General features: G+C 40.9%; 1 protein-coding gene across 2 annotated transcripts in view; it reads right to left on the minus strand.

Moving 5' to 3' along the window:
• Positions 1-13,070, minus strand: part of tfb1m (transcription factor B1, mitochondrial) — a 66,193-nt gene that overhangs the window by 25,903 nt on the left and 27,220 nt on the right. The window lies entirely within an intron of this gene.

The raw sequence follows: 13,070 nt of genomic DNA on the forward strand, positions 1-13,070 counted from the left end.
ACAGTACATACAGTAAGCTTAAAACAAAAATGGAAACCAAATTCTGTTTCAGTAACTGGCACCATTTTCATGGCAGCGAGAGTAGCACCCGATGAGACTGCAATATGGCAATACCCACTCTCACAGGAAGTACTCACAGACCTTTGACAGGTGATATTTCCTTTTCTCCAAATTTGCAAAAGCAGCCACACGTTTGCAGCCAAATGCGTCAGCAGTGTATCTGCTGACATACTGTCAACTCTACAAGAGGCTGACACAATACAAGTTCTCTTAAAAGAACATTCTCTTTTTTTTTCAATTTAAAGGAATAGTTCACCCAAAAATACAAAATATAATTTGACTCACCTTCATGAAACCAATATGATATTCTTTCTTCTGTGAGGTGCAAAAGTAGATTCTTATAGGAAAGGTATCGGCAACCTTCGGCATAAGTACCACCAATTGGACGATTCCACTTTGCGTTGATTGCGCTGCATGGTTGAGCGGATGACAGCCTAAATTTTCTTTTTCTTTTTTTGCTTTCAGAACAGCATTTTATGTAAAAAAGAAGAGACACTCAACCCAGCATACACAGTCCTTAAAAGGCAATGACGGTGGGGTTACATTTTTTTAAAGTAATAGTCAATACAAGTTGAGCTACTACAAAAAATTATTTTGACTTGCCCCTCCTTTTCTTTAAAAAAAAGAAAATGTGGGTTCCAGTGAGGCATTTACAATGGAAGTGAATGGGGGTCAATTTCTGAACATTAAAATACCACTTTTTCAAAAGTACAGCCACAAGACAAACAATATGTGTGTAAACATGATTATAGTGTGATAAAATCACTTTTCACACCTTTCACACCACAAAAACACACCTTTTCTGTGTAAAGTTAAAGCCAATTTTACAACTTTGTTGCCTTAACGATATAATGTATAGAGTTTTAACAGAAGAATTAATGTAAGTGCTTTAATAAAATTATAAGCTTCACATTTCTGCCTTTAAACTGTCCAAAAATGGCCCACATTCACTGCCATTGTAAGTGCCTCACTGTAACCGTGATGTTTTTTAAAGGAGGGACGAGTCTAAATACATTTTTGTGGTAATCAACACAATAAATGCCACAAATGCTGTCGATTGAGTTACACTTGTTTTGAACCCAGAATATTCCTTTAAAGTCAAAGTCACAATTTTATAAAAGCACTTCAACAAAAAAAACTTGAATTATATAAGCAGTACAGTTGTTTAAATCAGTGTTTTTACAGTCGTTTTAGGGTTTATGGCATTATATCGTCATAGCAACAAACTTGTAAAATTGGTTATAACTTTACACGGAATAGGTCAGTAAGTGATTTTATCACACTGAAATCATGTTTACAAACATATTGTTTATGCCCCATTTATTGCTCATTGTAACCAAGATTTGTGCTTTTTTTTAAAGAAATTATTCTTTGTCATAGTAAACATTATGCCTCAAATGCTGTCAACTGAGCTTAACTTGTATTAACTTAATTTTGTATCATCAGCCAAATCATTACGTTAATCTCACGAATATTCGATATTGCCCAGCTATATGCTGGGATAACAGATCATCTGGATTTGCACAAATGTATCACAGTGAGCACAGTGATTAACAAAGAAAAATTTAAATGACACGTCATGTCAAAAAGGTTGCAGACACCTGTTGTAGCAAAATGTCAAAACTCTTTTTCCATACAATACCAGTAAATGCTGATCACATCTGTCAAGCAACATTTTTAAGGCAAAAGTCATCTGGACTGCTTTTATGGTCCACTTTTACTGGCAATTTTCATTGCATGGAAAAGAACAGCTTGAATATTCTGATAAATGTCCCCGTTGTTGTTCCACAATAGAAATAAAATCAAATAGGAGTGGATTTGGAAAAGACTGTGATTTAATAATGACAGGATATTTCATTTTTTAGGTGAACTATTACTCGATAAAGTCTATGGACAGCATCTCTGGCATGTTTGTAAAGTTGAACAGAAAACCTGTGCACAATTATGCACTTAAAATGGCTTATTTGGAGTGCTGCCTGCTTGACTTCCAATTTTATTACTGTAAATGCATTTCCCATTCGTTTTTACAAACTCTTCTGTGATAATTTACAGTGTGCCAGACTTGGTACTTCTCTGCGGTAATACCACAGATGTTGCCCATAGATATTAATATTCCTTTCAATGTGAGTGACTTAAGTCAAAATGTCATACTGCTCCTGTGCATGCCATCCCTCTCTCCTTGAGCACTTGAGGACGCTGCCTCTAACAGCCAGAACAGTTGCATGTCATGTGCAAATTTGTCAGTGCATGTACAAACATACACCCCCACACAAGCATGTAGAAAAGAACCCCCTTACCCAGCACCCAACTTGTGCCAAGTGTGGAGTAAGTGTGTGTTGGGCTTGGATGTGCTCATGCATTTCAACACTGCTGAAGGGAGGAATGCAATTTCAGTGTTGTTCTGCTGTGGCAAAAAGAGCTTTGGCAGTGATGGATGGTACGCGCATTCTTCCTCTAAAGCAGATTCCCACAGGCGAGCAGATGGCTGGGCCCAGCTCGCCCCCTGCAGGCAGCAGCGGGCATGCAGAGTGGGCACGGCCGGGTATTGTGCAGCCCCACTTGGGCAGATTACGCCCTCCTCAGCAAGCCCTGCCAGCTCCTAGACAATAACGACTACCAATGTGTCATTACTGAATGCAATAACCACTCTCCTCCAACCCTCCAAAAGTAACCATGCACTGAAATGTTACAGTTGTGTATGTGCCAAATCAAGACTACTTTTACTAATGTATGTGCAGGTGATGTTTGCCAACTGCAAAATGATTTTAAGGTTTTGAAAGGCATCTGGTGCATTACAAAATGCAAAGGTTAACAGTACATATCAACAGGCATATTTTCAGTATTTCACCCTGAAGTTCCAAAGCACAAGGGCGGGTTTGATTTTAAATTGTGCTTTGGGATTTCATATTCATCAAAGCTCTGCAAAACAGTATACAGTGGCCCCGAAAAGTATTTGGACACTTAAGGCGCTAACTTCAAACAAAGTGGTATTTATTATAAGCCTCCTAATGTTTATAGGGTCATTTTTGACTCAGGACAGGTAAAGAAAAATCTGCATAGTTTTTGGTACTGGAACAAAACATCATGTGTTTGTCAAGACTATCAAAACAAACAAAATAAAAAAAGAAAATTAATTTTTATAAATAATTGTTTAAGAGAAAACGGGTCAAATCTGACCCATATGTGAAGCAGCAGTTGTGATCTTTCAACTTTCTGGATGTTATACAGCTTTAAGAATATTTTTGTGCATCTATGAATCAAATTTGACCTAAAAATATTTCTAAATGTTCTTAAATTTAGCCCCTAGCTCTTATACTGTTTTCTAGCTCCCCCACCTGCTACACTGGGTACTGCATCTTTCCCAAAAACGTTCTTCTAAAACGGGGTTTGTTCACACAGACACACACACAGTATTTATTTTTGCAGTTTCGAACGGGTAATATGTTAGTTAATACGTTTACTAACATGATTTTAGATTATAGGTTATAATGTGTCTGAAATCCCCCTGATAGTAAAAGACCTATAAGGTGGTATTTTCTCAAAAAACATATGATTAGCAGAATTAGCTATTACAGCACCTCCCTAAACCCCTGTAACAAACAAATTGTTTGAAATGAGTGGGTAGGAATGAATTTGTTGCAATGAGAGTGCAAATTTGGCCCATTTTGACGGATGAAAAAAGCAAAAGAGATTAATTTGTGAATTTGTCATGTACTAAAATTGTAACTCTATAATGTCGTGTTTTTTACAAGCATAAGAAATCTCAATTATTTGTAATATAGTTAAGATATTACAAAATGCTAAAAGTCTGAGACATCCTTGGTCAACTTTTGCCAAGTTTTTTTTACTTCATTTTATTATGTTACTCCATTAATAATAAGGGGGACTTTAGTGCCATTGTACACTAATCAAGAATTGATGCATTTTTAATGGTTTTCAATACAGGTTAAAAATGACCCATAAAAACAAAAGGAGGGTGCAGTTTCTAAAGACAATAGGAGGGTTACGAAATACAGCACAAATTATTAGCAAAACATTTCTCATACATAATTTAGTAGGTTTAAAAAAACTAAACAAATAAAATTCAAACTGAAGACAAATAGTTTTGGACATTGTTGTGAAACAGTAGTAAAACATGTCCATAGTTAATGTAATGAAATGGTTACTTTGCTGAGACACCTGTGTGAACTTACAGAGGACTGACTTGCATGCTTAATTACTTTGGGAAAGTTTGTTAAAAATCACTGCAAATTGGCCCAGAAAAGTTAAAGGAAAAAATCACCCCAAAATTTTAAATTTATTTTTTTAAATCTCATCATTTACTGATCTGTATGTCCTCACAATGCAAGTGAAAGGGTACCAACATTTGAAGCTCTAAAAAGCATAAAGCCAGCATAAAAGTAATCCAAACGACTCCATTAGTTATATCTATGTCTTCAGAAGTGATATGATAGGTGTGAGTGAGAAACAGATTAATAGGAGTCATTTTTTACTACTTTTTAAATTCTCCACCTTTGACCTGCCCCAACTAGTAAGTGTCTGAATGTAAAAGTAAAAGTGTAGAGTGACAGTAAAAAAAAAAAAAAAGGACTTAAATATTGATCTGTGGGTGTTTCTCACCCACACCTATCATATTGCTTCTGAAGACATGGATTTAACCACTGGAATCTTATGGATTACTTTTATGCTGCCTTTATGTCCTTTTTTGGACCTTCTGAATACTGGTCACTGTTCACTTGCATTGAGTGGAACTACAGAGCTGAAGGCATACACATCGGGGTGGCATGAGGGTGAGTAAATGATGAGAGAATTTTCATTTTTGGGTGAACTATTCCTTTAAATCTGTGAAAATGCTATTGCAGATGCTACTTGGTTTGTAATCTTGTATATAATGAAATGACATTCAGATATTTTTAAGGGTGATGTAAGTTTCATTACATCAATGTTGACTTTTTGGGGCCACCGTACAATTTAATGCATTTCATTTATTTACTGATAGCACTGTTCAACACCCAAGCATGTTCACAGCAAATCTTCTTTATAAGAAGACAAACATTTACACCTTTAATTGTGTAACCTCATTTGAAAGCAATTTATTTTTTTCTTTGCTGTACATGCTAATAAAATACACTAAATTGAAGATTATTATTTGTAGATAGTATTACTATGTGTCAAAGAGATGTTTTGGTAATTATAAAGACACACTATTCATATATTGTTATGATGCAGCTTGTTTATTAGCACGCTAGAAAAAATGTGTTTCATATGATCCAAACAAACTGTTTTTTGTTCGGCCCTGGACCCTATTTAATGATTCCTTGGATAAATACAGCTTATTTTTAGTGGACGCTTCTGCACATGTTAATTTTGGAAAGAATACTGTCCAAATGTTTCTGTACTGCTGTCTCAGTGTGCTTGTGCAAGTAGTTATATTTTTTATTAATAAAATTTGGTGGAAGAAGTATGTTCCAATAATGGCCATCTTTTTGTAATTCATTTGTTCCATTTTGTTGATTTGAAGACAACATTTTCAAACAAATGACTGGCATCCAAATGGAAGTCGAGAGCATAGCTATTTAGATTATTACATAACAATAAATAAAATCAGCATTCATTAATTTCTTAGAAAACCAGCGCAAGAGGAATGCTGAGAAGAGGCGGGTTTCCAATGGCACATCTTAATTTGTATTCATGAGTGTCAATGTGAACATATATTCATCCAATTAAGCATTGAGGGATGAGTAACAACAGCTTTCTTTCAGGTTGTGTTGTAGTATAATCAATCAGATTAGACTCTATTGGATGGCGAAGAACCATTTTATGAGTGCTGTAGGGAAAATTTAAATAAAAAAAAAAGGTTTCCAAGAAATGCGCAATCAATATACAGGTGAAACTCGAAAAAATTAGAATATCGTGCAAAAGTTCATTAATTTCAGTAATTCAACTTAAAAGGTGAAACTAATATATTATATAGACTCATTACAAGCAAAGTAAGATATTTCAAGCCTTTATTTGATATAATTTTGATGATTATGGCTTACAGCTTATGAAAACCCCAAATTCAGAATCTCAGAAAATTAGAATATTGTGAAAAGGTTCAGTATTGTAGGCTCGACCACGCCCGACCGCCGCCCGACCGCCTTTGTCTCCCCAGTGGCGATGTTTTATACACAGCACCAGGTACTCATTTTAGGCTGAGTCGACCTAGGGAGGCCCGGGACAGGTTCAGATGGTGCTGGCCATGAGCGGGAATCGAACTTGGGTCGCCAGGTTCGACCCAAGTTCAACACTACCGCTCCAACCTTAGCTTAGAACAGAAGAACAAGGAGCCCTGCAACAGATGGCATGACCACCACAGAACATTGAGTCAGTCTGGGATTACAAGGAGAGACAGAATCAATTGAGACAGCCTAAATAGACAAAAGAACTGTGGCAAATTCTCCAAGAAGCTTGAAACATCATATCTGCCAACAACCAAGAAAAACTAAAGACTAAAATGTGATACTAACTGTGGCAGCGGGGGCATGGTCAAGCGCCCGTCCGGGAGAGAAAAGCGGTAAGGGCGCTTACACCTGAGCTAAATTATGTCTAACACCTGTCTCTAATTTCAGTGAGCACGGGGAGAGCGGCATAAAAGGGCAGCGAGTGGGCCTCCAGGGGAGGAAGATGACAGACTAACCCAGTGCGCTGTTATTGTGTTGTGTGTGTTAAGTTATAATGTAAAGAGCAATGTGAATTAAAAAGCTTACCTTGTGGGGAATACGAATTTCCTGTCGTCCTTCATGTGAAGAGTGCTACACTGGTGCCGAAACCCGGGAATTTAAAGGAAACAACATTTCCAAGCATGGAAAGTGGTCGCCCCATAGAGTCCTCCCAGCTGGCAGAAGTCCTCCAGTCCCTTGCGACGCTGCATCAAGGCCACCAGCAATCCCTGCTTGAGCTCCGGCAGGACCAAGATCGCCGATTTTTCGAAATCATGCGGGCTCAGGCAGAGGACCGGCTCGCCATCCGAGCCTCCTCAGCCAGGAGGCAGCGTCGGCCACAACCGTGACCCCGGACACCAGCTCACGCTGCCCCCATGCTTCAGAAGATGGGGGCAGCAGATGATCCTGAGGCCTTCCTCGATTTGTTCGAGCTCAGCAGAAATCTGGGGCTGGCCCCTCGAACAGTGGGCAGCCCGCCTGATTCCCCTCCTGTCCGGGAAGCTCAACTTGCGGCACAGCAGCTGCCGGCGACAAACCTCCAGGCCTACGCCGATCTGAAGAGGTCTATTCTGCAGCGGGTCGGTCGGACCCGGAAGAGAATCGCCAGCTCTTCCGGGCATGAAATTAGAAATGTCCGATCGCCCGTTCGCGTTCAGCTCAACGGCTCCGGGGCGCCTGTCGGAGGTGGCTGCTCGCGGGGACCGCAGCGTCGAGGAGTAATCGACCAGGTGGTACTGGAACAGTTCGTTCAACGGCTGCCTCGGAAGACGACGGGGTGGGTCCAGTGCCATCGCCGGCGTCGCTGGAGGAAGCTGTTCGAATGGCGGAGGACCACTTGGCGGCGATCCCGAGGGCGGACGAGCCTTCTTCTTCTCTCTCTTTCCCCTTCCCTTGTGTCTGCCCCTGCCCTCTCCCCCTCCCCTATGTTCTCTCCCTCTGTTCTCTCCCCAGGGCCCACTCCTGCCCCGCGCAGGCGTGGAGGGTTCCAGAGACCAACTTCCCGGCCATGGGAGAATGTACACTCCCATTACCCGTCATTCAGCCGCTCTCCTCCTCAGGTGGGGGCGCCCGCCAGCACAAGTGCGGCCGCAACGCCTGTGCCGGCCTGTTGGAGGTGCGGAGACCCGGACCAGTTCCGGGATCAGTGTCCGCTGATGGAGGTGGGGACTGTGGTGCGGGTCTCCGACGTCTCGCAGGCTGCCCCCTATCGGGCTGGAGCATACCGGATTCCGGTAAGGATCGGGGGGGTATTTACCAAGCTTTGCTGGATACCGGCTGCAATCAGACCACCATCCACCAACGCTTGGTTCAACCCGGGGCTTTGGGTTTAGCTAAACTGGTGAGGGTGAGGTGTGTGCATGGGGATGTTCACGAGTATCCCATGGTGACCCATTGCTGCGGCGGGCAGGGCTCACAGCAAATCCTAAGAAGTGCGCGGTTGGGCTTGTGGAGGTACGGTATCTGGGGTTCCACTTGGGTCATGGCCAGGTGCGTCCCCAAATTGACAAAACCGCGGCGATTGCGACTTGCCCTAGACCCAAGACCAAAAAGGGGGTGAGGCAGTTCCTGGGGCTGGCTGGCTATTATAGGAGGTTTGTGCCTAATTATTCGGATGTCACCAGCCCGCTGACTGACCTCACTAAAAAGGGGGCTCCAGATCCGGTCCAATGGTCAGAGCAATGCCAACAGGCGTTTTTGCAGATTAAAGCCGCACTTTGTGGGGGCAGCTTCTTCATGCACCTGACTTCTCTCTCCTTTTGTATTGCAGGCGGACGCTTCAGACAGAGGGCTGGGGGCCGTACTCTGCAGGTGGTGGAGGGAGAGCGTCCGGTGCTGTACATTAGCCGGAAGCTCTCCTTAAGGGAGACTAAGTACAGCACCGTGGAGAAGGAGTGTTTGGCCATCAAGTGGGCGGTCCTCACCCTCCGTTACTACCTGCTGGGGCGGGCCTTCACCCTCTGCTCGGATCACGCCCCACTGCAGTGGCTCCATCGCATGAAATATACTAACGCCCGGATCACCCGTTGGTATCTAGCTCTCCAGCCCTTTAAATTCAAGGTGATCCACAGACCGGGGGTGCAGATGGCTGTCGCCGACTTCCTCTCCAGAAATGGGGGGGGGGTGGTAGGCAGGCCGGATGACGCCCCGGCCTGAGTCGGGCGGTGGGGGTATGTGGCAGCGGGGGCGTGGTCAAGCGCCCGTCCGGGAGAGAAAACGAAGGGGTGCAAAGGGGGCGCTTGTGAGCACCCCTCAGAGTGCTAAAATGTCAAATGACACACCCTATGGTCTCATGGACTCCGCGGGAATGTGTATATGAAGGGCACAAGACCGCAAGTCCAAATCAAGTGTGCCAATTGGGACAGGGCCTATAAATCTCCCTTTTCACTTTCACATGCTTCTCCTTTTGTTTTTAGTGATTTGCATTATTTTGTACATATTGCCACTTACTTGGCAGTGAGAAGAATTTATATTAAAAAGGACTTAAATATTGATCTGTTTTTCACCAACCAATCACATGGCTTTAGAAGACATGGATTTATCCACTGGAGGTGGATGGATAACTTTGATGATGCCTTCATGTGATTTTTGAGCTTCTGGTCACCATTCACTTGCAACATATGGACCTACAGAGCTGAGATATTCGTCTAAAAAATCTTAATTTGTGTTCTGCGGAAGAAAGTCATACACATCTGGGATGGCAGGTGATTGAGTAAATGATGAGAAAATTTTCATTTTTGGGTGAACTATCCCTTCAACCTAAAAATGGTCTAGTAACAATTGTCTCACCATTTTAAGTAAAGAGAAAGTATTAGTATTAGTAATTAGATGTCCCGATATTACGCTCATGTACCCGTAAAAATGCTTCGATACCAAAAAACTATACCATCTGATGTACAAATGACATTACGTAAACATTTAGCCCACAAATTAAAATCATATTATGTCCTTGTGAGATTATTTAACCGCAAAAGCTGCGATTTAATGAGATGAATATATAGCTAGCATGTAATTCAAATCTGAGTGCTTGTGAATGTGTGGAGACAGTGTCGTGCCGACACCGGCTGCTCATTCCTATTAATGCTCCTCCAAGTCTCATACAGGGAAAACACCATCATGAGCATCTCACGCTCCGTTTGTAGCAGATTACGGTTTGACTTGCCTCCACTCTACTTGCTTTACTTTTCTGAGCTTGCATTTCCACTGCAGTTTAGTGCCCCTCAACTGGGTAGGATTATAGGATGATCGTCATAGTTGCTCCACCTCTACTGCAGTGACATAATCTTAAACACGACACAAACTGACCAAAACAATAACACAACCGCTAGCAGTTAGCTACTAGCTCATCATGCTGCATAAAGCAGTTGTTGCATGGTGATTTTACATAAGTTTAACAGTTAAATTGGCCTGGTTGTTTTAGAAGCAAGCTTTCCAGTAGCTGGTCAACTGAATAAAGTGAAGCTTTCAAGCAGAGTATAGTGTTAACATAACACCATCCTCCATCGTGGCTGAGTCCAGGGCACTCTCCCTCCCATTGCTCGCCATTTTATATAGCATCCATTTGGTCGAACCACTTCCATACTTTTCTGTTTTGCTCATTGCTATCGAGTGGACTCTCTGCACCTTGTTTATTGACCACGGCGTGGTTTTGCACACAGCCATTTCTTTTTTCACATTTGAAAGTCACGTAAACAAATGATACCGTTATCGTTGTTGCTAACTTTAAAACTAGAGGGTTGATGTCGCGTGTCTGAAATCCAGTGACTCTGGTAGTGATGATTCTCTCTGACCAATCAGTGATCTGCAGGATTTTGACGTCACATTTAGTATCAGCTCGCTTGGAACCTGGGCCGAGGTGGTACTAAAAAAAATTATCAGGTACTAATCACAGTGGAAAACCCCCAAAAAGCGAGCTGTACCATGCAGTGGAAAAGCCCCTATTGAGTCACGTAGCGACCGGCTTATCCAGAGTGTGAATCTGCCTTCATTAAGTCAGAGCTGCTTGATCAAAACAACTCAGAAACACTGAAAAATAAAAGCTCCATCAAAATTAAAGGTAAATTTATAGGAAAAAGTATTAAATAAATATATCACCACTGTAAATGTATGTAATAGTCACTGTAATGCTACTACTACTACTACTAATAATAAATCAGTAGTAATTGTATTTTACTTAAACAGTATCTAACATCTGTGATGCTCTGTTATGCAGCACTTTATTAGACAAAATATAATTCCAATGTTGTTCTAAATAAGATTTTTCACATTACAGTTTTGACAATTCTGGATGGAAATAGTTTCATTTTTATAAACAATTGTTACAGTGCAAAAGAATGGCCCTAAAATGATTAATTCTTTGTAAAATATAAACATGTAAAACACTGTTGTTAATCTCCTTGCAGTTTTTTTTTTGGCCAACATATTTTGCTTGGCTCTAAAACAGAATTTTTATACCTTCTCATTATGGTCCACTGCATCCATTCTGACAAGAAGATTCACATGACCTTGATTAGGGGGATCTGGTCTTGATTATGCAACAGCTTGTGTAAAAACTGTTTCACATGTGGAAGCTCTAATGAGATCAAATCTTCTGTGTATTTAACCTAAATTCACGTCAAAGGTCTTTGCCCTGTGCTGTGGTAATGACCGAGCCATTGCTTTGGGCTCAGATGTTTGAAGAAACATCACACACACACACACACACACACACACACACACACACACACACACACACACACACACACACACACACACACACACACACACACACACACACACACACACACACACACACACACACACACTAGGCAGAGAGTTTATTTGCAGCTTTTATGCATTCACATTTGTACAAACCCCAGAACCTAACTACCATATTCGGTGGAACTGTACACAAGGGACAAAAAAGTCTGGGATGTGCCAGAGTAAAAAGGGGTTAATTCTATAAAAATAAAATACCAAAAATTTAAATTGCCATTTGTGTCTGTCATATATTATATTGTAGGCAGTATACTGTATTATCTAAAATACACATTTTGTCTATTCTTTATATATACACGAGCAGCCAAAAGTTTGGAATAATGTACAGATTTAGCTCTTATGGAAAGAAATTGGATCTTTTGTTCACCAAACTGACATTCATCTGATCACAATGTACAGTCAAGACATTAATTACGTGAAAAATTACTATTACATTTGGAAAAATATGTTCAGAATTCTTCTCATCCAAAAATCCTTCACGTACTGGAAAGACAGCTTTCCTGATCAATGGCATTTTAGCTGTCAGTTTGTCCAGATACTCAAATTACATTTCACCCCACACTTCCTGTAGCACTTGCCATAGATGTGTCTGTCTTGTCGGGCACTTCTCACGCACCTTACAGTCTAGCTGATCCCACAAAAGCTCAATCCATAACACTCTTTCACGATTATCTGTCGTCCAGTGTCTGTGTTTCTTTTGGCAGCGAGAAGTCTGGAATAATGTACAGATTTAGCTGTTTTGGAAGGAAATTGATACTTTAATTCACTAAAGTGGCATTCAACTGATCACAAAGTATAGTCAGGACATTAATGATGTAACCAACAGCTCCATCACCATTTGAAAAAATTCATTTTTGATCAAATCTAGACAGGCCCCATTTCCAGCAGCCATCACTCCTTATCCTTGAATAATCATCCTAATTTGCTAATTTGGTACTAGAAAATCACTTGCCATTATATTATAGACAGTTTAAAGCTATTTAGTTTGTTAAATGAAGCTTAAAATTGTCTTTGTGTTTGTTTTTGTGTTGCCACAGTATACAATAGACTGGCATGTCTTAAGGTCAATGTTAGGTAAAAAAAAAAAACGCTTTCTCTAGAAACTCATCAGTCAATCATTGTTTTGAGGAATGAAGTCTATAAAATGCTTGAAATTGAAGATTTCATACAAAAGGTGTACACTACAGTCTTCAAAGACAAAGAACAACTGGCTCTAACAAGGACAGAAAGAGATGTGGATGGCCAGATGTACAACTAACCAAGAGGATAATTACACCAGAGTCTCTAGTTTGAGAAATTGACACCTCACATGTCCTCAGCTGACAGCTTCATTGAATTCTACCCGCTCAACACCAGCTTCATGGACAACAGTAAAACGAAGACTCAGGGGTGCAGGCCTTATGGGAATTACAAAGAAAAAGCTACTTTTGAAACTGAAATACAAAAAGAAAAGGTTAGAGTGGGCAAAGAAACAGACACTGAACAGATAATTGGAAAAGAGTGTTATGGATCATAACCCCATTGAGCTTTTGAGGGATCAGCTAGACTGTA

Source organism: Xyrauchen texanus, chromosome 22, assembly GCF_025860055.1.
Source record: "Xyrauchen texanus isolate HMW12.3.18 chromosome 22, RBS_HiC_50CHRs, whole genome shotgun sequence".
In the NCBI taxonomy this organism is placed as follows: domain Eukaryota; kingdom Metazoa; phylum Chordata; class Actinopteri; order Cypriniformes; family Catostomidae; genus Xyrauchen; species Xyrauchen texanus.